At 40.2% G+C, this 23,627-nt stretch overlaps 4 non-coding genes and 1 pseudogene across 4 annotated transcripts; 2 read left to right on the top strand and 3 right to left on the bottom strand.

Annotated features, from left to right (window-relative positions):
- The first annotated feature begins 1,484 nt into the window (after positions 1 to 1,484).
- Positions 1,485 to 1,675, top strand: LOC117528800. Its single transcript, XR_004565862.1, has one exon. It is a non-coding gene; the product is annotated as a U2 spliceosomal RNA (small nuclear RNA).
- Positions 1,676 to 8,406: 6,731 nt separating this feature from the next.
- On the bottom strand, positions 8,407 to 8,549 carry LOC117528825. The gene has a single exon (XR_004565884.1). It is a non-coding gene; the product is annotated as a U4 spliceosomal RNA (small nuclear RNA).
- A 1,263-nt stretch (positions 8,550 to 9,812) lies between these two features.
- Positions 9,813 to 9,953, bottom strand: LOC117528819. Its single transcript, XR_004565879.1, has one exon. It is a non-coding gene; the product is annotated as a U4 spliceosomal RNA (small nuclear RNA).
- A 2,328-nt stretch (positions 9,954 to 12,281) lies between these two features.
- On the top strand, positions 12,282 to 12,472 carry LOC117528803. The gene has a single exon (XR_004565865.1). It is a non-coding gene; the product is annotated as a U2 spliceosomal RNA (small nuclear RNA).
- A 9,066-nt stretch (positions 12,473 to 21,538) lies between these two features.
- On the bottom strand, positions 21,539 to 21,649 carry LOC117528828 (annotated as a pseudogene).
- Between the last annotated feature and the right edge of the window lie 1,978 nt (positions 21,650 to 23,627).

The following is a 23,627-nucleotide window of genomic DNA, read 5'->3' on the forward strand; positions in this document are numbered from 1 at the left end:
TGTACGAACAAACAAAATGTAATTTAGTGTTGTAAAAAGCGAATCATTCAGGACAGCCGCCTGAAACGGGACAGTGGTGGGCACACTTCCGATAATCCGATAACAGATAATTATCGAAGATAATGTTTTCATTATCGGATTATCTTTTTAGATAACTTTAAAAACCATCATCGGACTAATTATCTAATGATGAATTGCCGACCGATAACTTTTAGACCGATAACGTAGTAAACCAAGCTGAACAGTGAAAAACATTTTTAAAACATAAAAGCAGTTGAAACCTACCCGTTAAAAGTTTCCTAATAGGTATATTGTTCTACCCTCTGCAAGCAGAAGAGAGCTGTTTTCAGAAAAAAACTATCCTCTGTAGGCAAAGAACTGGTAACAGAGATAGGTAGATGCACCCCTCACGCATCTTATTAGTGATATTTTTTTTGGTAATTGCCAAACAAGAGTTCCACTCAATATCAGAAAATAAATTGTTCCAAACAAATACAGAGTTTGGTTTGCTGACTTAGTCCCGATTTATGAGTTCTCTAATACATTTGCTTTGTGTTTTGACGCTCACAAATGGTTCAGAATTACAAATAAATAATTCTATGGATTTGTCAACTGCAGGATTATGTACGTAGGTTGACGTTAACATTTTAACACCTGAAGGAATTGCATCAAAACCAACAACAAATTCCTTTGGTAACACTGGGAAATTATGCACACGTAAGAATTCATCTTAAGAGTAAGTAAGGCCATCTTTGTTAAATAATTGATGTACATATATAATACCATAGTTGAACCATTTTTGCAAGTAAACTGATTTGTGCTTCAAGCATATATCTTGGTTATTCCATATGCAGGAGTTGTGAGGTGAAAAATTGTGCTTATGAACAAGGGACCAAGATAACAACTATGTCAAATATATTTTATACTGTGTAGCAAGTTTCATAAATAATTGCAGAAAAACGTGATTAGGACGAAAAAGTTAATCGAGAAAATAATTGAGATTGAGAAAAAATGTCATTTTGCATCTGGCAGCTGTAGTTTGCGCTGCTGTCCACTAGAGAGTGATCGAGGTCCAATCATAAACATTGATAAACAGTTTAAGTCACACTTTATTCAAGAATTTTAGATTATCGACATCTTCGTTGTGTGCTAAATCCAAGTATTTTAAAATACGTCAACAGTAATATATATGTATAATGTATTATTTTTTTTATTCTGAGGGGGTTGAAAAGTGAAAAGTCTTTTTTTTTTTTATTGGACCAGACCGTATCAAGTGATCGATAAAAGAAAGACGGCATGATTTAGATTGCTCCATTTTCTTTAAACAAATGAATTGGAAAATTTGAGTGCATTCATATTCAACTGTTTGTTATATGTTGTATATTTGTGATGTGAAACGATATTATTACAGTAAATCAGATGTGACACCATAAGTGAAAGTTACTGTACGGTTGAAGTGTTGGCTGTCGAAAGGTGACCTCAGCATCGCTTCTCGGCCTTTTGGCTAAGATCAAGTGTAGTATCTGTTCTTATCAGTTTAATATCTGATACGTTCTCCATAGGAGAACCATATATTAAATTGATTTTTGGAACACGGAGACGGAGTAGGAGCTTGCTCCGTCCACTCCACGCATCGACCTGGTATTGCAGTATTTCCAGGAACGGTGCATCCTTCCCAAACTTGTCTAAAATAAATATTAAGAAACACTAAGTACACTTTCAGCAACGCAAAAAAGTCTTTGGATAATTTAATCTTTGTGTGAACTCAGAATACATTTACATCTAAACACCCACAGAACATACAGACATGCGCTTAATACTTCTAAGCACATTGGCTCCACATTGTGGCAATAAATGTTATAAATGCAGAAAGCTTTTGCAGTACTTTTATCTGCTGCTGGGTAACCACTGAGTGCTTGAACAATAATTTCATCACTTTTTAAAAACTTTGCTTCCACCCTGTCAAACTCTGTTCCATCCTGTTAGGTCATTTTTAAAGAATAATTTGACAGCATCATTAAATGTTTAGTATTTTTTGTGTTAATAAATGAGGAATATTAACAGCATAAATATGGTTTTTGTGCAAAATTTTGGTATTCTATTTTGTCCTGTGAAATGAGTCCACAAGAAATAGCACTTTTTAAAAATTGACACAATATTCGTCAGAATTTTTTTTTCAAGAATTTAAAAATACTATGATGGCATAAGGGACATATACAATCATATATGTATAATTATTTTTTTGAGTCTCTGAACTCCCCACCACTGCCCCCTAGCACCATTCTCCACCATTTGGGCAGCATGATGGCTTAGTGGTTAGCACTGTTACCTCACAGTAAGAAGGTCATAGGTTTGATTCCCACCTGAATAGAGTATGTATGTTCTCCCTGTGTTTGCTTGGGTTCCCTCCGGGTTCTCTGGCTTTCTCCCACATTTAAAGACATGCAGGTTAGGTGAATTGGAAACTTTATAATTTTCCAGGTCTCCCTTGCAAAAGAGGTCTTGATCTCAGTGGGACTAACCTGGTTAAGTTAAAATCAATAACACTGTGCCCATTCAAGTTTGTGGGATCCGCCATCTCCCAGGACCTGAACTGGACAGCAAACACACTCACATCAAGAAAGCCCAGCAGAGGATGTTCAGTCTACTATCCAGTGTGTTCTGTGCACGTCCATCATCATCTGGTTTTGTTCAGCAACCAAACAGAACAGAAACAGTCTGTAACAGCAGGTCTGCAGAGAGGATCACTGGTGCTAAACTGACCTCCATCCAGAACTTGCGCAACTGTAGAGTGAAGAAATGGGTGGGAAGAATCACTGTTGGACAAATAAAAGAAGAAGAAAACATGTGATTAGGCTGGTTAAAGAGCATATCTTTGAAAAATGAAATGAAAAATGAGCTGACTATTCAAAACAATATGATTTAGAGAGAATGGTACCTCTTTTCCTCTCCTCCGACTCATCTTTCAGTCCTTTAGAGTTGTTTAAAAAAAATGAAAATGTACAATACAAGAACAAGGCTCAAGCAACAAACATACAAGACTTAAATGTTACAAATGTACAAAATAAACATGAATATATAAACATATTTGTACAATTCAAATTTGTTCCATATGGTTTTGGTCTTCGGAGCTTTAGTATTCATACAAAAATTTAATGAAGTCAAGTAAGATGAAAGTAAGGAGTCAAATACAACAATTTTGGGCTTTTGAAGAGAGTATTTACAGCTATGAATATAAAATCTGGCCATCATTAAGAGCAGATTCAATTTTTTTTTTTGGGGGGGGGGGGGGGCATTTTTTAGAAAATATACTAAAAAATATATCTCTTCAATCAACATCTATTTCTAAAGTAAGTTTTTTGCATAAGCCAGAACAGGAGTTGTCGTTACAGCAGTTTTTGCATTTAGCAGCTGATAATCTACACACATGCGCAATGAGAGGGAGGAATCCGTCTATAGGGCTGACGTACAGGAGTTTCATCTACGAGTGGAATCTCGTGAGTTATCAATTTGGTACAACCCACATCAAAGTCACTTTTTGCAAAAACGCCACTGTACTTCATTAACAGAGCCAGTGCTTGTTGTTTTTCTTCCTCCTCCAGATTTTCAAATTCTGGAAAATTCAACTCATTTACCATGGGAGTTGCCTCCTGATTCATGGTAAAAATTACACCAGTATGTGAATTTACAGACACTTGAATCGGTGAATGTTGTCCTACAACATCGACTATTTGCACTGTAGCAATTACCCGACGTGGAGTCAACCAAACATCAGATGTACCTGCGTCGAATTCCCACACACACACACACACACACACACACACACACACACACACACACACACACACACACACACACACACACACACACACACACACACACACACACACACACACACACACACACACACACACACACACACACACACACACGTATCGCTTCTCAAGGCATCTGTTGTTCAGCCAACGCAAAGCGTCAAATTAAATGCAACCCTGCCATAAAACAAAACAAAAAAAGATTTACTTCTGTGCTAATAATTTAGACCATAAAACAATTAAAAAAAAAAACTCACCAAAAAATTCATTGCATCAGCATGAAACATGGACCCAAGTAATGCCCTGGCCTCCAGCGGAAAAGCTTGCACTTGTCACCCCACTTTTGCTTCTTATAGTAGTCCGTGGGGCAACAGTGACACCCCACGGTTCCATCCGCAACATCCCTCCCCAACAAGAGGCATCGTCGACCCGACAATGTACCACAGAGAACCTATCAAATACCTACAACTTTACTCTAATAGTTTATGTGCCTGCACCGATTGCGGCACCCTATATGGATTTGAGTGCTGTTCCTCAGTTTTCCTAGTTGACCGCCGAGGCTCAGAAACTAAGGGGTGTCGGCTTCCTTTGTGAGATCTTGGCCTGGATGAAACCTGACCTCAGACAATGCATCGTTCACACAATCATTGTTCGACTTTATATTAGGTAAATCACCCATCTCATCCACAATCAAGTCAGTCGACACATCTTATTAAATCAAATCAAATCAATTTTATTTACATAGCGCGACATCACAACAAACAGCTGCCCCAAGGCCCTTTATATTGTAAGGCAAGGCCATACAATAATTACGGAAAAACCCCAACGGTCAAAATGACCCCCTGTGAGCAAGCACTTGGCGACAGTGGGAAGGAAAAACTCCCTTTTAACAGGAAGAAACCTCCAGCAGAACCAGGCTCAGGGAGGGGCAGTCTTCTGCTGGGACTGGTTGGGGCTGAGGGAGAGAACCAGGAAAAAGACATGCTGTGGAAGAGAGCAGAGATCAATCACTAATGATTAAATGCAGAGTGGTGCATACAGAGCAAAATGAGAAAGAAACACTCAGTGCATCATGGGAACCCCCCAGCAGTCTAAGTCTATAGCAGCATAACTAAGGGATGGTTCAGGGTCACCTGATCCAGCCCTAACTATAAGCTTTAGCAAAAAGGAAAGTTTTAAGCCTAATCTTAAAAGTAGAGAGGGTGTCTGTCTCCCTGATCTGAATTGGGAGCTGGTTCCAGAGGAGAGGAGCCTGAAAGCTGAAGGCTCTGCCTCCCATTCTACTCTTACAAACCCTAGGAACTACAAGTAAGCTTGCAGTCTGAGAGAGAAGCGCAACTGTTTGTTGTGATTTGGCGCTATACAAGAAAAAAGTTGATTGATTGATTGATCCATGTCTTTATGTCTGTAAGACAATCCTGCAGTTTAGCTAATTGGTGTGTGTCCTCTGGCTTCATGGATAGATAAAGCTGGGTATCATCTGCGTAACAATGAAAATTTAAGCAATGCTGTCTAATAATACTGCCTAAGGGAAGCATGTATAAAGTGAATAAAATTGGTCCTAGCACAGAACCTTGTGGAACTCCATAATTAACCTTAGTCTGTGAAGAAGATTCCCCATTTAATTGAACAAATTGTAATCTATTAGATAAATATGATTCAAACCACCGCAGCGCAGTGCCTTTAATACCTATGGCATGCTCTAATCTCTGTAATAAAATTTTATGGTCAACAGTATCAAAAGCAGCACTGAGGTCTAACAGAACAAGCACAGAGATGAGTACACTGTCTGAGGCCATAAGAAGATCATTTGTAACCTTCACTAATGCTGTTTCTGTACTATGATGGATTCTAAAACCTGACTGAAACTCTTCAAATAGACCATTCCTCTGCAGATGATCAGTTAGCTGTTTTACAACTACCCTTTCAAGAATTTTTGAGAGAAAACGAAGGTTGGAGATTGGCCTATAATTAGCTACGATAGCTGGGTCAAGTGATGGCTTTCTAAGTAATGGTTTAATTACTGCCACCTTAAAAGCCTGTGGTACATAGCCAACTAATAAAGATAGATTGATCATATTTAAGATCGAAGCATTAATTAATGGTAGGGCTTCCTTGAGCAGCCTGGTAGGAATGGGGTCTAATAGATATGTTGATGGTTTGGAGGAAGTAACTAATGAAAATAACTCAGACAGAACAATGGGAGAGAAAGAGTCTAACCAAATACCAGCATTACTGAAAGCAGCCAAAGATAACGATATGTCTTTGGGATGGTTATGAGTAATTTTTTCTCTAATAGTTAGAATTTTATTAGCAAAGAAAGTCATGAAGTCATTACTAGTTAAAGTTAAAGGAATACTCGGCTCAATAGAGCTCTGACTCTTTGTCAGCCTGGCTACAGTGCTGAAAAGAAACCTGGGGTTGTTCTTATTTTCTTCAATTAGTGATGAGTAGTAAGATGTCCTAGCTTTACGGAGGGCTTTTTTTATAGAGCAACAGACTCTTTTTCCAGGCTAAGTGAAGATCTTCTAAATTAGTGAGACGCCATTTCCTCTCCAACTTACGGGTTATCTGCTTTAAGCTGCGAGTTTGTGAGTTATACCACGGAGTCAGGCACTTCTGATTTAAGGCTCTCTTTTTCAGAGGAGCTACAGCATCCAAAGTTGTCTTCAATGAGGATGTAAAACTATTGACGAGATACTCTATCTCACTCACAGAGTTTAGGTACCTACTCTGCACTGTGTTGGTATATGGCATTAGAGAACATAAAGAAGGAATCATATCCTTAAACCTAGTTACAGCGCTTTCTGAAAGACTTCTAGTGTAATGAAACTTATTCCCCACTGCTGGGTAGTCCATCAGAGTAAATGTAAATGTTATTAAGAAATGATCAGACAGAAGGGAGTTTTCAGGGAATACTGTTAAGTCTTCAATTTCCATACCATAAGTCAGAACAAGATCTAAGATATGATTAAAGTGGTGGGTGGACTCATTTACATTTTGAGCAAAGCCAATTGAGTCTAATAATAGATTAAATGCAGTGTTGAGGCTGTCATTCTCAGCATCTGTGTGGATGTTAAAATCGCCCACTATAATTATCTTATCTGAGCTAAGCACTAAGTCAGACAAAAGGTCTGAAAATTCACAGAGAAACTCACAGTAACGACCAGGTGGATGATAGATAATAACAAATAAAACTGGTTTTTGGGACTTCCAATTTGGATGGACAAGACTAAGAGTCAAGCTTTCAAATGAATTAAAGCTCTGTCTGGGTTTTGGATTAATTAATAAGGTGGAATGGAAGATTGCTGCTAATCCTCCGCCTCGGCCCGTGCTACGAGCATTCTGGCAGTTAGTGTGACTCGGGGGTGTTGACTCATTTAAACTAACATATTCATCCTGCTGTAACCAGGTTTCTGTAAGGCAGAATAAATCAAAATGTTGATCAATTATTATATCATTTACTAACAGGGACTTAGAAGAGAGAGACCTAATGTTGTTTAATAGACCACATTTAACTGTTTTAGTCTGTGGTGCAGTTGAAGGTGCTATATTATTTTTTCTTTTTGAATTTTTATGCTTAAATAGATTTTTGCTGGTTATTGGTGGTCTGGGAGCAGGCACCGTCTCTACGGGGATGGGGTAATGAGGGGATGGCAGGGGGAGAGAAGCTGCAGAGAGGTGTGTAAGACTACAACTCTGCTTCCTGGTCCCAACCCTGGATAGTCACGGTTTGGAGGATTTAAGAAAATTGGCCAGATTTCTAGAAATGAGAGCTGCTCCATCCAAAGTGGGATGGATGCCGTCTCTCCTAACAAGACCAGGTTTTCCCCAGAAGCTTTGCCAATTATCTATGAAGCCCACCTCATTTATTGGACACCACTCAGACAGCCAGCAATTCAGGGAGAACATGCGGCTAAACATGTCACTCCCATTTTATTACTTATGTTCCATCTGCAACATAAGTAATAAGAAAGAATGAAAAAATGCACAGCATTCTACAGGGCTCAAGGGTGGGTTGCACATTCATGGTAAGTTTATGTCAAAAAATATCTCCCTCTCTGATATTTTCCAAAGTTGACAGGTATGGTTAAGCGACAACTCAGGCTTAACCATCGATTAGAAAGTTGCAACTTGTCAAAATAAACGGAGATTTGTCTTCATCGCGTTTGCTGGAAAACCCCTCCGATCTCTGAAGCTTCTGTACAACAATCATTTCCACTTAAATTCAGCATTATTTATTAATAAATTCCAGAAAGTCCTAAAAATGACCTGAGATTAATGGAACTCAGTGAGTCTGAGTCCGACACTCTTCACCCAAACCGATCAAAGGGAATAATGTGATTATTATTATTAACCATCAGATGACAAAGTAAAACCTCTTAAATCACATTTAAACTGTTACACCACCACGTCCCAAAAGAAGACAACGGTATCTCCTTAACACTCTGTCAGAGTTTAACCTACTGGGCTTAAAACAAATGGTGTAAATTATTGATAAACAAAAACAATTCAGTTAAGCATCCAGAAAGAACAAAACTAGCAAGTTTATTTATTAACTGGAACAGCTTTGTTTTTCACAAATTCTCAATCTCCTGAGAAACTGCAAAAAAATTTGCCGTTGCTGATTATATTTCAAGTCATCAAGGCGGGTTATTGGGTAAAGTTTTCAACTAGCAATAATCGCGCCTCGATTAAACCTCATAGACTACGATACTGCCACTGCACAAAGATGACGTCACAAACGAGAAGAGAGGAATGTGACTCCTCTCTGTACACTCCTCTGTCAGGGTTTCAGCTACTGGGCTCAAAACAATAAATCTGAAGGACACATTCAGCTGCATACAGCCGAAATAGATTTAAAAACAGAAGAACATTTTAGTAACTTAAGACACATTTGTTCTCTTTTTCCAACTTTTATTCAAACAAACTTTCTCGTTTCCGTTCTTGGTTCCATGTTGATGTAAATATTTTAATGACACTGTTGATCTTTGAAAATAAATATTTGTCTGTGTTTAAAGTATTACATGACAAAACCTTCGACTTTCCCTCATGTTCATTTTTATCTCTTCAGTTTTTTAATTTAATTTGATGTGCTGTTGTCACCCTGAATAAAGTGGAAATAGAAAGCAAACACTAAACAACAACAAAAGACACGTCACATGTGGTCAGAGGAGACTAATATGAACATTGTTATAAATCTCACATGAAGGTAAAAGTGACCAGTGTTCAACTTTCATTTAATTCAGGCCAGATTTGGGTGTTTTGGCTTAAAAAGTAGCAATTTTTTTGAGACACCAGTCAAATTCAAATCACTTTAACAATTCATTTCAATAATGAAAGAAAAAAAAAAACATAATTCAGCAGAGAATTGTCAGACAGTCAAATACAGCAGATATGAGTTCAAAAGAACACAACATGCTTGGAATGCTCAATTCCTTTATACAAGTCGCTTCAATGACAGTCAAAAATCACAATGCAGTTTAGGACTTGACCACTTTATCTAATTTCAAGATAATAAAATGACAGGTTAAATCATGAATTTGTTATTCTGTGGTTACCATGTGAGAAAAGCAGCAAATGAATCAGAACAAGTCCTCATTAGTAAAGTCCACAGTCGAAGTTGACAGTGAAGCACTATGGGAAGTGAAGGCCAGAAAAGTCCTTGGACAGTCACCTGAAACACAGACAGCTGAAATTCTTCACTGTCTCTTGTCAGTCAACATATTCTAAAATCAAAGTAATACTTCATACTGCCTGTGGACATTATGTTGTTTTATTTTTTTGTGAAAAGTCAAGGAGGTAATGTTACACATTTGGTTTACAGCTGCTATAGTGTCAAAGGAAGGAGAAAAAACTTTGAAATTTGTTAACTGAAGAAAAACCAAATAGCCATCCAAACATCACTGACTAAAAATGAATCAGTTCTTTTATTAATATAAACTGGAATTTTTTTTTTTTTTTTATAGAAGCAACTTATTTTTAACACATTCTCAGTCTTATGAGAGACTGTCAAAAATTGCCATTGCTGACTGCATTTCAAGTCATCAAGGCGGGTTATTGGGTAAAGTTTTCAACTAGCAATAATCGCGCCTCAGTTAAACCTCATAGGCTACGATACTGCCACTGCGCAAAGATGACATCATAAACGAGACGAGAGGAATGTGACTCCTCTCTGTACACTCCTCTGTCAGGGTTTCAGCTACTGGGCTCAAAACAATAAATCTGAAGGACACATTCAGCTGCATACAGCCGAAATAGATTTAAAAACAGAAGAGTCCTATTGTATCGAGAACATTTTATTCACTTAAGACACATTTGTTAATATTTTCCACCATTTATTCGAACTCTTCCGAAGTTTTTCTCAGTTTTTTTTTTTTTTTTATTAGATAAACATATTTTTACAATTCAAATTCGTTCCATATTGGTTTGGTCTTTGGAGATTCAGTATTCATATTTAATGAGGTTAAGTAAGATAGTAAGGTGTCAAATACAACAATTTGGGGCTTTTTATGAGAGTATTTACAGCTATGAATATAAAATGTTGCCATCATTAAGAGCAGATTCAAAATTACTTTTGGGGGGGGCGGAGGGGAGCATTTTTAGAAAATATACCAAAAATTATATCTCTACAATCAAAATCTATTTCTAAAGTAACTTTTCTATTTACAAACAGGCCTATATCCTTACAAAAATTTTGTGTGTATGGAAATTCCTCCCAAAAACATGAATAATTGATTTTTCAGCATAATGACAAAGTGAACAAAGAGGGTCAACATTATGTGAAACTTTGAAATCACACTGTTTACGGGGTAACATCTATGTAAAATCTTAAAGCACCCCTCACGCATCTTATTAGTGACTTTTTTTTTTTTGGTAATTGCCAAACAGAGTTCCACTGAATATCAGAAAATAAATTGTCCCAAACAAATACAGAGGTTGGTTTGCTGACTGAGACCCGATTTATGAGTTATCTTGACTCTCAAAAATGGTTCTGAGTTGTGAGTTGTGGAGTATTTACAGCTATGAATATAAAATTTGGCCATCATTAAGAGCAGATTCAATATATATATATATATATATATATATATATATATATATATATATATATATATATATATATATATATATATATATTGGGGGGCATTTTTATAAAATATACCAAAAATTATATCTCTACAATCAACATCTATTTGTAAAGTAAGTTTTCTATTTACAAACAGGCTTTTGTGTGTATGAAAATCCCCCCGCCCAAAAAACATGAATAATTGATTCTTCAGCATTATGACAAAATGAACAAAGAGGGTCAACATTTACGTGTAACTTTGAAATCACACTGTTTATGGGGTAACATCTATGTAAAATCTTAAGGCACCCCTCATGTATCTTAGTGACATTTTTTTTTTTTTTTTTTTTTTTGGTAATTGCCAAAGAGAGTTCCACTCAATATCAGAAAATAAATTGTCCCAAACAAATACAGAGGTTGGTTTGCTGACTGAGTCCCGATTTATGAGTTCTCTAATACATTTGCTTTGTGTTTTGATGCTCACAAATGGTTCAGAATTACCAATAAATAATTCTATGGATTGGTCAACAGCAGGATTATGTACGTAGGTTGACATTAACATTTTAACACCTGAAGGAATTGCATCAAAACCAACAACAAATTCCTTTGGTAACACTGGGAAATTATGCACACGTAGGAATTCATCTCAAGCGTAAGTAAGGCCATCTTTGTTAAATAATTGATGTACATATATAATCCCATAGTTGAACCATTTTTGCAAGTAAATTGATTTGTGCTTCAAGCATATATCTTAGTTATTCCATTTATAGTAGTTTTGAGGTGAACAATTGTGCTGAACAAGGGACCAGGATAACAACTATGTCAAACATCTTTTATACTGTGTAGCAAGTTCCATAAATAATTGCAGAAAAAAACGTGATTAGGATGAAAAAGGTATTCGAGAAAATAATTGAGACAGAAAAAAAATGTCATTTTGCATCTGGCAGCTGTAGTTTGCGCTGCTGTCCACTAGAGAGTGATCGAGGTCCAATCATAAACATTGATAAACAGTTTGTTCAGTCACACTTTATTCAAGACTTTTAGATTATCGACAGCTTCGTTGTGTGCTAAATTCAAATATTTTAAAATACGTCTCAACAGTAATATATATGTATAATGTATTTTTTTTTATTCTGAGGGGGTTGAAAAGTGAACGGTCATTTTTTTTTATTGGACCAGACCGTATCAAGTGATCGATAAATGAAAGACGGCATGATTTAGATTGCTCCATTTTCTTTAAACAAATGAATTGGAAAATTGTAGTCAATTCATATTCAACTGTTTGTTATATGTTGTATATTTGTGATGTGAAACGATATTATTACAGTAAATCAGATGTGACACCATAAGTGAAAGTTACTGTACGGTTGAAGTGTTGGCTGTCGAAAGGTGACCTCAGCATCGCTTCTCGGCTTTTTGGCTAAGATCAAGTGTAGTAACTGTTCTTATCAGTTTAATATCTGATACGTTCTCCATAAGAGAACCATATATTAAATTGATTTTTGAAACACGGAGATGGAGTAGGAGCTTGCTCCGTCCACTCCACGCATCGACCTGATATTGCAGTATTTCCAGGAACGGTGCATCCTTCCCGAACTTGTCTAAAATAAACGTTATTAAGAAACGCTTAAGTACACTTTTAGTAATGCAAACATTTTTTTGGATAATTTAATCTTTGTGTGAACTCAATAATTTACATCTAAAACCCCACAGAACATACAGACATGTGCTTAATACTTCTAAGCACATTGGCGCCACATCGTGGCAATAAATGTTATAAACGCAGAAAGCTTTTGCAGTACTTTTATCTGCTGCTGGGTAAAAAAATGTCATTTTGCATCTGGCAGCTGTAGTTTGCGCTGCTGTCCACTAGAGAGTGATCGAGGTCCAATCATAAACATTGATAAACAGTTTGTTCAGTCACACTTTATTCAAGACTTTTAGATTATCGACAGCTTCGTTGTGTGCTAAATTGAAATATTTTAAAATACGTCTCAACAGTAATATATATGTATAATGTATTTTTTTTTATTCTGAGGGGGTTGAAAAGTGAACGGTCATTTTTTTTTTTATTGGACCAGACCGTATCAAGTGATCGATAAATGAAAGACGGCATGATTTAGATTGCTCCATTTTCTTTAAACAAATGAATTGGAAAATTGTAGTCAATTCATATTCAACTGTTTGTTATATGTTGTACTTTACTTTGCTTCCACCCTGTCAAACTCTGTTCCATCCTGTTAGGTCATTTTTAAAGAATAATTTGACAGCATCATTAAATGTTTAGTATTTTTTGTGTTAATAAATGAGGAATATTAACAGCATAAATGTTTTTTGTGCAAAATTTTGGTATTCTATTTCGTCCTGTGAAATGAGTCCACAAGAAATACCACTTTTTAAAAATTGACACAATATTCATCAGAAATTTTTTTCAAGAATTTAAAAATACTATGATGGCATAAGGGACATATACTATCAAATACAATCATATATGTTTAACACTTACTTTACTAACATTTTATAATAACCATGTGTATGTCCCAAACAGGGTAGAATATCTTCATGACCAGTGTCTGTGCAATCTGCCCATAATTATTATTTTTTTGAGTCTCTGAACTCCCCACCACTGCCCCCTAGCACCATTCTCCACCATTTGGGCAGCATGATGGCTTAGTGGTTAGCACTGTTACCTCACAGTAAGAAGGTCATAGGTTTGATTCCCACCTGAATAGAGTATGTATGTTCTCCCTGTGTTTGCTTGGGTTCCCTCCGGGTTCTCTGGCTTTCTCCCACATTTAAAGACATGCAGGTTAGGTGAATTGGAAACTTTATAATTTTCCAGGTCTCCCTTGCAAAAGAGGTCTTGATCTCAGTGGCACTAACCTGGTTAAGTTAAAATCAATAACACTGTGCCCATTCAAGTTTGTGGGATCCGCCATCTCCCAGGACTTGAACTGGACAGCAAACACACTCACATCAAGAAGGCCCAGCAGAGGATGTTCAGTCTACTATCCAGTGTGTTCTGTGCACGTCCATCATCATCTGGTTTTGTTCAGCAACCAAACAGAACAGAAACAGTCTGTAACAGCAGGTCTGCAGAGAGGATCACTGGTGCTAAACTGACCTCCATCCAGAACTTGCGCAACTGTAGAGTGAAGAAATGGGTGGGAAGAATCACTGTTGGACAAATAAAAGAAGAAGAAAACATGTGATTAGGCTGGTTAAAGAGCATATCTTTGGAAAATGAAATGAAAAATGTGCTGACTATTCAAAACAATATGATTTAGAGAGAATGGTACCTCTTTTCCTCTCCTCCGACTCATCTTTCAGTCCTTTAGAGTTGTTTAAAAAAAAAAAATTGAAAATGTACAATACAAGAACAAGGCTCAAGCAACAAACATACAAGACTTAAATGTTACAAATGTACAAAATAAACATGAATATATAAACATATTTGTACAATTCAAATTTGTTCCATATGGTTTTGGTCTTCGGAGCTTTAGTATTCATACAAAAATTTAATGAAGTCACGTAAGATGAAAGTAAGGAGTCAAATACAACAATTTTGGGCTTTTGAAGAGAGTATTTACAGCTATGAATATAAAATCGGGCCATCATTAAGAGCAGATTCAATTTATTTTTTTTTGGGGGGGGGGGGGGGGGGCATTTTTTAGAAAATATACTAAAAAAATATATCTCTTCAATCAACATCTATTTCTAAAGTAAGTTTTTTGCATAAGCCAGAACAGGAGTTGTCGTTACAGCAGTTTTTGCATTTAGCAGCTGATAATCTACACACATGCGCAATGAGAGGGAGGAATCCGTCTATAGGGCTGACGTACAGGAGTTTCATCTACGAGTGGAATCTCGTGAGTTATCAATTTGGTACAACCCACATCAAAGTCACTTTTTGCAAAAACGCCACTGTACTTCATTAACAGAGCCAGTGCTTGTTGTTTTTCTTCCTCCTCAAGATTTTCAAATTCTGGAAAATTCAACTCATTTACCATGGGAGTTGCCTCCTGATTCATGGTAAAAATTACACCACTATGTGAATTTACAGACACTTGAATCGGTGAATGTTGTCCTACAACATCGACTATTTGCACTGTAGCAATTACCCGACGTGGAGTCAACCAAACATCAGATGTACCTGCGTCGAATTCCCACACACACACACACACACACACACACACACACACACACACACACACACACACACACACACACACACACACACACACACACACACACACGTTTCGCTTCTCAAGGCATCTGTTGTTCAGCCAACGCAAAGCGTCAAATTAAATGCAACCCTGCCATAAAACAAAACAAAACAAAAAAAGATTTACTTCTGTGCACTGGTGGACACGGGCTCTGAAGGGAATTTGCTAGACAGCAAATGGGCCAGGGAGGCAGGGCTCCCTCTGGTGGCACTTACTTCTCCTGTGCAAGTACGGGCACTAGATGGCTCCCTACTCCCTTTAATCACACATAAGACACCTCCAGAAACTCTGGTGGTGTCAGGGAACCACCGGGAGGAGATCAAGTTTTTTGTGACTCCTGCCACCTCCCGCGTGATTCTCGGGTTCCCCTGGATGTTAAAACACAATCCCCGGATCGATTGGCCGTCCGGGGTAGTGGTTCAGTGGAGCGAGACCTGCCATCGGGTATGTTTAGGTTCCTCGGTTTCTCCCGGTTCCCAGGCTAAGGAGGAGGTCAGAGTCCCGCCCAATCTCGGGACAGTGCCGGTGGAGTACCATGACCTTGTGGACGTGTTCAGCAAGGATCTGGCGCTCACCCTTCCCCCGCACCGCCCGTACGATTGTGCCATTGATTTGGTTCCAGGCGTTGAGTTTCCGTCCAGCAGGCTGTACAACCTCTCACGACCTGAACGCGAATCAATGGAGACCTACATCCGGGACTCTTTAGCTGCCGGGTTGATCCGGAATTCCACCTCCCCGATGGGTGCAGGTTTCTTTTTTGTGGGGAAAAAGGATGGCGGACTACGTCCATGCATTGATTACAGGGGGCTGAATGAAATCACGGTTCGTAACCGATACCCATTGCCCTTGTTGGATTCAGTGTTCACGCCCCTGCATGGAGCCCAAATGTTCACTAAGCTAGATCTTAGAAATGCGTATCACCTGGTTCGGATCCGGAAGGGAGACGAGTGGAAGACGGCATTTAACACCCCCTTAGGTCACTTTGAGTACCTGGTCATGCCGTTCGGTCTTACAAACGCCCCCGCGACGTCTTGCGGGATTTCCTGCACCGATTCGTCTTCGTATATCTGGACGATATACTCATCTTTTCTCCGGATCCTGAGACCCATGTCCGGCATGTACGTCAGGTCCTGCAGCGGTTGTTAGAGAACCGGCTGTTTGTGAAGGGCGAGAAGTGCGAGTTCCACCGCTCTTCTTTGTCCTTCCTGGGGTTTATCATCTCCCCTAACTCCGTCGCTCCTGATCCGGCCAAGGTCGTGGCGGTGAGAGACTGGCCCCAACCCACCAGCCGTAGGAAGCTGCAACAGTTCCTCGGCTTTGCTAATTTCTACAGGAGGTTCATTAAGGGCTACAGTCAGGTAGTTAGCCCCCTGACAGCCCTGACCTCACCAAAAGTCCCCTTCACCTGGTCGGATCGTTGCGATGCCGCATTCAAGGAGTTGAAACGGCGCTTCTCGTCTGCACCCGTTCTGGTGCAGCCCGATCCTAGTCGCCAGTTAGTGGTTGAAGTGGACGCCTCGGACTCAGGGATAGGAGCTGTGCTTTCCCAGAGCGGGAAGACCGATAAGGTCCTTCACCCGTGTGCCTATTTTTCCCGCAGGTTGACCCCGGCCGAACGGAACTATGATGTCGGCAATCGAGAACTCCTTGTGGTGAAAGAGGCTCTTGAAGAGTGGAGACATCTGTTGGAGGGAACGTCCGTGCCATTCACGGTTTTCACTGACCACCGGAACCTGGAGTATATCAGGACCGCCAAATGGCTGAACCCCAGGCAAGCCCGCTGGTCACTGTTCTTCGGCCGTTTTGACTTCCGGATCACCTACTGTCCCGGGACCAAAAACCAGAGATCGGATGCCTTGTCCCGGGTACATGAAGATGAAGTCAAAGCGGAGTTGTCGGATCCACCGGAACCCATCATCCCGGAGTCCACTATCGTGGCCACCCTCACCTGGGACGTAGAGAGAACCGTCCGGGAGGCCCTGGCACGAAGCCCGGACCCCGGAACTGGGCCGAAGAACAGACTCTACGTCCCACCAGAGGCTAGGGCTGCAGTCCTGGACTTCTGTCACGGCTCCAAGCTCTCCTGTCATCCAGGGGTGTGAAGAACCGTGGCAGTTGTCCGGCAGCGCTTCTGGTGGGCGTCCCTAGAGGCCGACGTCCGGGATTATATCCAGGCCTGCACCACCTGCGCCAGGGGCAAGGCTGATCATCGCAGGGCTTCGGGACTGCTCCAGCCGCTGCCCGTGCCTCATCGCCCCTGGTCCCACATCGGCCTGGATTTTGTCACGGGCCTCCCGCCGTCCCAGGGCAACACCACCATCCTCACGATAGTGGACCGATTCTCCAAGGCGGCCCACTTCGTGGCCCTCCCGAAGCTCCCGACGGCCCAGGAGACAGCGGACCTCCTGGTCCACCACGTCGTCCGGCTGCATGGGATTCCAACAGACATCGTCTCCGATCGCGGTCCCCAGTTCTCCTCGCAAGTCTGGAGGAGCTTCTGCCGGGAACTGGGGGCCACGGTGAGTCTCTCATCCGGGTATCATCCCCAGACCAACGGGCAAGCAGAACGGGCCAATCAGGAGGTGGAACAGGCCCTGCGTTGCGTGACGGCCGCGCACCCGGCGGCCTGGAGTACCCATTTGGCCTGGATCGAGTATGCCCATAACAGCCAGGTGTCGTCAGCCACCGGCCTCTCCCCTTTTGAGGTGTGTCTGGGGTACCAGCCTCCTTTGTTTCTGGTGGTTGAGGGAGAGGTCTGTGTGCCCTCGGTCCAGGTCCACCTGCGGAAGTGCCGTCGGGTGTGGCGTGCCGCCCGTTCTGCTTTGCTGAGGGCCCGGATGAGGACGAAAGCCCATGCAGACCGTCGGCGGACCCCGGCCCCTACGTATCGGCCAGGGCAGGAGGTGTGGTTGTCAACAAAGGACATTCCCCTCCAAGTGGTCTCACCTAAACTGCAGGATCGGTACATCGGTCCATTTAAAATCCTCAAGGTCATCAGTCCAGCCGCGGTGAGGCTTCAGCTTCCGGCCTCACTGCGGATCCATCCCGTTTTCCATGTGTCCCGGATTAAGCCACATCACACCTCACCCCTCTGTACTCCGGGTCCGGCACCACCTCCTGCCCGGATCATCGATGGCGAGCCGGCTTGGACTGTGCGCCGGCTCTTGGATGTCCGTAGGATGGGCCGGGGCTTCCAGTATTTGGTGGACTGGGAGGGGTACGGCCCCGAAGAACGCTCCTGGGTGAAGAGGAGCTTCATCCTGGACCCGGCCCTCCTGGCCGATTTCTACCGCCGCCACCCGGACAAGCCTGGTCGGGCGCCAGGAGGCGCCCGTTGAGGGGGGGGTCCTGTTGTGTGGGCCGCTGAAGAGGAGGTACTGCTGGCCCACCACCACCAGAGGGCACCCTGCCTGGAGTGCGGGCTCCAGGCACCAGAGGGCGCTGCCACCTCACAGGAGCAGCCGGGGTGACAGCTGTCACCTGCGACAGCTGTTACCAATCATCTGATCCGCAGCGGTATATCTGCAAGACGTCATCTCCACTTCTTTGCCGAAATATCGCTCTACCGAGGAGGTAACGTATCCAGCCAATTATATTGTCTTTTGACCATAAATACTTTTTTGCCTTCACGCAGAGAGTGAGTAGAACAGCAGGAGACTGTATTGGACCCCTTTTGGATAAGTACTCACATTCCTGCACTAACAGTGTTTTCCTGACGAGAGGTGGAGGTGGTTTTTCCACCATACGTGTTGCTGGGTGCAGGCGCACCCACATCTGACTGTTTCTGTTCCTCGCCAGCAGTACCAGATCCGACAAGCGGAGGCAGTGGCCACCTGGGAGTTCGGGACTTGGCGGCTCCAGTATTCCCAGGGTTCGGTGGCGGAGGAAATCGTGTGGTTCCGGTTCTGCTTGGGACAGACGTCTCCTATCTTCGAGCCTGCCCACATGACACCTTTGTGATTCGACTTTATTGTCTATTGTTGTAATCGGTTGTGTTTGTTGTGCTTATTTCACAACAGTAAAAGTGCTATTTGACTTCCTCCATTGTCCGTTAATTTGTGCCCCCTGTTGTGGGTCCGTGTTCCTACACTTTCCCAACAAACCTGATAATGAATTACAATAGTCCAGCCTAGAGGAAATAAATGAATGAATTAGTTTTTCAGCATCACTCTGAGACAAGACCTTTCTAATTTTAGAGATATTGCGCAAATGCAAAAAAGCAGTCCTACATATTTGTTTAATATGCGCATTGAATGACATATCCTGATCAAAAATGACTCCAAGATTTCTCACAGTATTACTAGAGGTCAGGGTAATGCCATCCAGAGTAAGGATCTGGTTAGACACCATGTTTCTAAGTTTTGTGGGGCCAAGTACAATAACTTCAGTTTTATCTGAGTTTAAAAGCAGGAAATTAGAGGTCATCCATGTCTTTATGTCTGTAAGACAATCCTGCAGTTTAGCTAATTGGTGTGTGTCCTCTGGCTTCATGGATAGATACAGCTGGGTATCATCTGCGTAACAATGAAAATTTAAGCAATGCTGTCTAATAATACTGCCTAAGGGAAGCATGTATAAAGTGAATAAAATTGGTCCTAGCACAGAACCTTGTGGAACTCCATAATTAACCTTAGTCTGTGAAGAAGATTCCCCATTTACATGAACAAATTGTAATCTATTAGATAAATATGATTCAAACCACCGCAGCGCAGTGCCTTTAATACCTATGGCATGCTCTAATCTCTGTAATAAAATTTTATGGTCAACAGTATCAAAAGCAGCACTGAGGTCTAACAGAACAAGCACAGAGATGAGTACACTGTCTGAGGCCATAAGAAGATCATTTGTAACCTTCACTAATGCTGTTTCTGTACTATGATGGATTCTAAAACCTGACTGAAACTCCTCAAATAGACCATTCCTCTGCAGATGATCAGAAAACGAAGGTTGGAGATTGGCCTATAATTAGCTAAGATAGCTGGGTCAAGTGATGGCTTTTTAAGTAATGGTTTAATTACTGCCACCTTAAAAGCCTGTGGTACATAGCCAACTAATAAAGATAGATTGATCATATTTAAGATCGAAGCATTAATTCATGGTAGGGCTTCCTTGAGCAGCCTGGTAGGAATGGGGTCTAATAGACATGTTGATGGTTTGGAGGAAGTAACTAATGAAAATAACTCAGACAGAACAATCGTAGAGAAAGAGTCTAACCAAATACCAGCATTACTGAAAGCAGCCAAAGATAACGAAATGTCTTTGGGATGGTTATGAGTAATTTTTTCTCTAATAGTTAGAATTTTATTAGCAAAGAAAGTCATGAAGTCATTACTAGTTAAAGTTAAAGGAATACTCGGCTCAATAGAGCTCTGACTCTTTGTCAGCCTGGCTACAGTGCTGAAAAGAAACCTGGGGTTGTTCTTATTTTCTTCAATTAGTGATGAGTAGTAAGATGTCCTAGCTTTACGGAGGGCTTTTTTATAGAGCAACAGACTCTTTTTCCAGGCTAAGCGAAGATCTTCTAAATTAGTGAGACGCCATTTCCTCTCCAACTTACGGGTTATCTGCTTTAAGCTGCGAGTTTGTGAGTTATACCACAGAGTCAGGCACTTCTGATTTAAGGCTCTCTTTTTCAGAGGAGCTACAGCATCCAAAGTTGTCTTCAATGAGGATGTAAAACTATTGACGAGATACTCTATCTCACTCACAGAGTTTAGGTACCTACTCTGCACTGTGTTGGTATATGGCATTAGAGAACATAAAGAAGGAATCATATCCTTAAACCTAGTTACAGCGCTTTCTGAAAGACTTCTAGTGTAATGAAACTTATTCCCCACTGCTGGGTAGTCCATCAGAGTAAATGTAAATGTTATTAAGAAATGATCAGAAAATTCACAGAGAAACTCACAGTAACGACCAGGTGGATGATAGATAATAACAAATAAGACTGGTTTTTGGGACTTCCAATTTGGATGGACAAGACTAAGAGTCAAGCTTTCAAATGAATTAAAGCTCTGTCTGGGTTTTGGATTAATTAATAAGGTGGAATGGAAGATTGCTGCTAATCCTCCGCCTCGGCCCATGCTACGAGCATTCTGGCAGTTAGTGTGACTCGGGGGTGTTGACTCATTTAAACTAACATATTCATCCTGCTGTAACCAGGTTTCTGTAAGGCAGAATAAATCAAAATGTTGATCAATTATTATATCATTTACTAACAGGGACTTAGAAGAGAGAGACCTAATGTTTAATAGACCACATTTAACTGTTTTAGTCTGTGGTGCAGTTGAAGGTGCTATATTATTTTTTCTTTTTGAATTTTTATGCTTAAATAGATTTTTGCTGGTTATTCGTGGTCTGGGAGCAGGCACCGTCTCTACGGGGATGGGGTAATGAGGGGATGGCAGGGGGAGAGAAGCTGCAGAGAGGTGTGTAAGACTACAACTCTGCTCATTGGCGGGTTATTGGGTAAAGTTTTCAACTAGCAATAATCGCGCCTCGATTAAACCTCATAGGCTACGATACTGCCACTGCACAAAGATGACGTCACAAACGAGACGAGAGGAATGTGACTCCTCTCTGTACATTCAGTATTCATATTTAATGAGGTTAAGTAAGATAGTAAGGTGTCAAATACAACAATTTGGGGCTTTTTATGAGAGTATTTACAGCTATGAATATAAAATGTTGCCATCATTAAGAGCAGATTCAAAATTACTTTTGGGGGGGCGGAGGGGAGCATTTTTAGAAAATATACCAAAAATTATATCTCTACAATCAAAATCTATTTCTAAAGTAACTTTTCTATTTACAAACAGGCCTATATCCTTACAAAAATTTTGTGTGTATGGAAATTCCTCCCAAAAAACATGAATAATTGATTTTTCAGCATAATGACAAAGTGAACAAAGAGGGTCAACATTATGTGAAACTTTGAAATCACACTGTTTACGGGGTAACATCTATGTAAAATCTTAAAGCACCCCTCACGCATCTTATTAGTGACTTTTTTTTTTTTTTGGTAATTGCCAAACAGAGTTCCACTGAATATCAGAAAATAAATTGTCCCAAACAAATACAGAGGTTGGTTTGCTGACTGAGTCCCGATTTATGAGTTATCTTGACTCTCAAAAATGGTTCTGAGTTGTGAGTTGTGGAGTATTTACAGCTATGAATATAAAATTTGGCCATCATTAAGAGCAGATTCAATATATATATATATATATTGGGGGGCATTTTTTATAAAATATACCAAAAATTATATCTCTACAATCAACATCTATTTGTAAAATAAGTTTTCTATTTACAAACAGGCTTTTGTGTGTATGAAAATCCCCCCGCCCAAAAAACGTGAATAATTGATTCTTCAGCATTATGACAAAATGAGCAAAGAGGGTCAACATTTACGTGTAACTTTGAAATCACACTGTTTATGGGGTAACATCTATGTAAAATCTTAAGGCACCCCTCATGTATCTTAGTGACATTTTTTTTTTTTTTTTTTTGGTAATTGCCAAAGAGAGTTCCACTCAATATCAGAAAATAAATTGTCCCAAACAAATACAGAGGTTGGTTTGCTGACTGAGTCCGGATTTATGAGTTCTCTAATACATTTGCTTTGTGTTTTGACGCTCACAAATGGTTCAGAATTACCAATAAATAATTCTATGGATTGGTCAACAGCAGGATTATGTACGTAGGTTGACATTAACATTTTAACACCTGAAGGAATTGCATCAAAACCAACAACAAATTCCTTTGGTAACACTGGGAAATTATGCACACGTAGGAATTCATCTCAAGCGTAAGTAAGGCCATCTTTGTTAAATAATTGATGTACATATATAATCCCATAGTTGAACCATTTTTGCAAGTAAATTGATTTGTGCTTCAAGCATATATCTTAGTTATTCCATTTATAGTAGTTTTGAGGTGAAAAATTGTGCTGAACAAGGGACCAGGATAACAACTATGTCAAACATCTTTTATACTGTGTAGCAAGTTCCATAAATAATTGCAGAAAAAAACGTGATTAGGATGAAAAAGGTATTCGAGAAAATAATTGAGACTGAGAAAAAAAATGTCATTTTGCATCTGGCAGCTGTAGTTTGCGCTGCTGTCCACTAGAGAGTGATCGAGGTCCAATCATAAACATTGATAAACAGTTTGTTCAGTCACACTTTATTCAAGACTTTTAGATTATCGACAGCTTCGTTGTGTGCTAAATTCAAATATTTTAAAATACGTCTCAACAGTAATATATATGTATAATGTATTTTTTTTATTCTGAGGGGGTTGAAAAGTGAACGGTCATTTTTTTTTTATTGGACCAGACCGTATCAAGTGATCGATAAATGAAAGACGGCATGATTTAGATTGCTCCATTTTCTTTAAACAAATGAATTGGAAAATTGTAGTCAATTCATATTCAACTGTTTGTTATATGTTGTATATTTGTGATGTGAAACGATATTATTACAGTAAATCAGATGTGACACCATAAGTGAAAGTTACTGTACG

This window comes from Thalassophryne amazonica, chromosome 16 (genome assembly GCF_902500255.1).
Source record: "Thalassophryne amazonica chromosome 16, fThaAma1.1, whole genome shotgun sequence".
NCBI classification, from domain to species: domain Eukaryota; kingdom Metazoa; phylum Chordata; class Actinopteri; order Batrachoidiformes; family Batrachoididae; genus Thalassophryne; species Thalassophryne amazonica.